The sequence below is a fragment of the Triticum dicoccoides genome, chromosome 7B, assembly GCF_002162155.2.
Source record: "Triticum dicoccoides isolate Atlit2015 ecotype Zavitan chromosome 7B, WEW_v2.0, whole genome shotgun sequence".
Lineage (NCBI taxonomy): Eukaryota > Viridiplantae > Streptophyta > Magnoliopsida > Poales > Poaceae > Triticum > Triticum dicoccoides.
Window position 1 is genome coordinate 75,248,032 of NC_041393.1, and position 3,357 is coordinate 75,251,388.

The 3,357-nt window shown below is 48.8% G+C and overlaps 1 pseudogene; it reads right to left on the reverse strand.

Moving 5' to 3' along the window:
* Window positions 1-1,247: 1,247 nt before the first annotated feature.
* Window positions 1,248-1,386, reverse strand: LOC119342407 (annotated as a pseudogene).
* Between the last annotated feature and the right edge of the window lie 1,971 nt (window positions 1,387-3,357).

Sequence of the window (3,357 nt, forward strand, 5' to 3'; positions counted from 1 at the left end):
TCGTTCTGCTGACCCATTCTGTTGATGGGCGTGCGGGTAGGAGACATGATGCGATATGCCTAGTTGTTGAAAGAATGAATTTAATTTTTGGTATTCGCCTCCCCAATCAGATTGGACGGCGAGAATTTTTCTACCAAATTGATGTTCAACATGTGCTTGGAAATTTTTGAATACTTCGAATACATCAGATTTCTTTTTGATAAGGTAGATCCAAGAAAATTTACTATAATCATCAATGAAACTGACGTAATATTTGTATCTACCAACAGAAAGAGGAGCATCTCCCCAGACATTAGAAAAAATTAATTCAAGAGGAACAGTAGACACACTATTCGAAACTGGATAAGGTAATTGATGACTCTTTGCTCTTTGGCAAGAGTCATAAACAGACTCAATGTCTAGCTTGCCATGACACAGCAACTTATTATTCCTAAGCACACGTTGAACGGTAGAAAAAGATGGATGCCCAAGTCGATCGTGCCACCGTGAAGGTGATAGCTTGATGGCACCGAAGGCTTGTTTATTGGAAGTCCTATGCGGGATCAAAGGGAAAAGAACGCCTCTACATCTGCCTCGATGAAGAATTCTCCCCGTTGCTTGGTCCTCTATGAAAAAGAAAGTAGGCCAAAATTCAAGATAAGCATTGTTATCAATAGCAATTCGATGAACTGAAAGGAGATTTTTAGAGGCAGATGGGACATGCAATATATTTCGTAGATGAATTTTATCATAAGGGGTTTTAATAACCGAATGCCCAATGTGGCTGATGTGCATACCTGACCCATCTGCGGTGTAGACTTGATCACTACCGCGATAGTTGTCACGAACTGTAAGCTTCTGAAGTCCGCCGGTGATGTGGTCAGTAGCACCACTATCGGCATACCAATTGGTATCTATGCCGTAGCTGGAGGTGTTGATGGAGCCGGCTGTTTTCTCTTCCGGAGGGTAGTCGTCGGTGTAGCGATACCAACAGTTTGTGGCGATGTGCCCCGGTTTGCCACAGATCTGGCACACGGGAGCACGGGAGGCACCATTGTTGCCACCACGCCCACCCCTATTGTTGTTGTAGGAGGGATGAGCACCACCACCATTGCCGCCGCTGTTACCACCACCGCGGCTGTTGCCGCCTCGCCCTCCGTCGCGACCACGAGGAGCACCCCACCCGCGATAGCCACCGCGTCCACGAGATGCAGAATTGGCCGAGGATTTGAAGCCACCCCCGGCGTTCTGTAGGAGCTCAACCCGCTGATCGAAATTGGCCATCTGACCATAGAGGGCATCAAGAGAAACTGGTTCAGCACGGGCATCTATAGCAGAAACAAGAGGGTTGTACTCCATGTCAAGACCGGCTAGGATAAAGGAGACGAGCTCATCCTCGCCGATGGGTTCCCCGGCGGCTGCAAGTTCATCAGCTAGGCCCTTCATGCGAGAGAAATACGCCGGGACAGATTGATTGCCCTTCTGGGCGTTGGAGAGGGATATGCGGAGGTTGTTGATGCGAGACCGGGAGTGTGATGCGAACATGGTGGTGAGGGCGCTCCACACGGCTTCAGAGGTCTCGAGATGAAGGACATGGATGAGAACCTCCTTTGAGAGGGAATTGAGAAGATAGGAAAGGATCTGCTGATCGATCCCTACCCATGCGGTGTGGAGAGGATTCGACACAATCACCGTTTTTCCATCTTTGTCGGTGGAGGAGATGGTAGGCTCGGGAGCAGGCTTGCTGCCATCAAGGTAGCCATAAAGGCCAGGGCCACGAATTTGAGGAAGGACCCGTGCCTTCCATAGGAGGAAGTTCTCTCTGGTGAGTTTTTTGGAAACTTGGTTGGAAAAGAGGGAAGGCGCCGCAGAGGATGAAGACGCCATTGATGGTAGATTGGAAAGCCAGATGTGGTAAAGAAGATTGGCTCTGATTACCATGTGAATTGGGAAGCGTTTCTACCTGCCGTAGCAGGCCGCGGTTACGTGTTAATATAGGGATGGAAAAGCCCCATCCGTGGCGTACAAGAAAGGGTCGTTACATACTTGAAACGTACGAAATGATCTCAACAGATTCGGTATTCATCCTATCTCTACCAACCGTACAAACCATCTAGAAGATTCTAAGATATCTTAACACATCCAAATGAGCACCTAGGCTGTGTCAACGACAAATATTTTGGCATGGTGTCCCAGGGCAATGATCCAAACAACCTCCTAATCTCACCCTTGAGGGTAGTTTAAACCCCGATTTTCACATAAAAATTCTTCGTTTATACTACTATCTGTCATTGCTGTCGAGAGGAAAAACCGCCGCAGGGCAATCTCACCTCCCAGGCAGCCAAGCTCCACCTCAACCCCGACGGGCCATCCCCCATATTGCACGCCCAACTGGTCGTTCAACTGCCCTCGGCCGCTCTTGCCGCAGCTGTCGCTGCGTTAGTTCGCTAAGTCCATCTACCTCTCGCCATGCTCCTCTTGCAGACCTTCAGGCTCGCATATCCGTGACCCTCGCGGCAGGCCTCGACTGTCTGCAGGCCTCGGCTATAGCTCTATGTTGTATGATTGCATCTTAGAAACTGAGTGACGCTAAAATTTTCTTCAGATGCTAGCTGCAGCTGCTAGGAAATAACCGGGCCATCACTGGAATCGGCCTCGATCGTCTTCAGATGCTATGGCACCCTTTGGTTTAAAACATGAATTTGCATTAGACATGGCCAACTCTACAAAGGTGAGCACTAAACTATCCATGGCCGTGAGCCTCTGTCGTCTAGGCCCTGGTGCCTGGGAGCCGTGGCAAGGATTACGTATTCCTGTATGGCCTTCTTGTTGATGGAGGAGCGGTAGTTCTATAAGAAATGGTTCACCAAACGCACATGAAGTGCTAGATGCTATGATCTTTGAAATTGATTTCTCAACAGTCTTGCACTGAGCGCTTACCTCTCCGATGGTGCCCATATTCAACACCTAAAGGAAGCCCATAGTTATTACCATGGCCAACACAAATGTGTATTCCTACTCTATATATTGTGTACTACACGGTACACGTTACGTGAGCGAGTCATTTGTGCAGCCTTAGAACATGTCATTTGTACCTATAGTGAACGGATTTGAGGTTGCTGTGTATTTCTGATTTGTATTAGAAACAAATGAGAATTGCATGCTCGATAATGAGATATCTTATTTGAACTTTCTATTTCCATTGGTCATATGCTCAAGTTCGCATCCGTCCAACATACGCACCGCTCGACCGGGGGCACTATCCCTAGTTGTCCCTAGAGCTGGCCGCCTCCTCCACCCCTTCCTTTCCCCTCGTCGTCCCTAGAGCTGGCCGCCAGGAAAGCCCATGCGCCACCGGTGAAGACGACGGCAGGGATC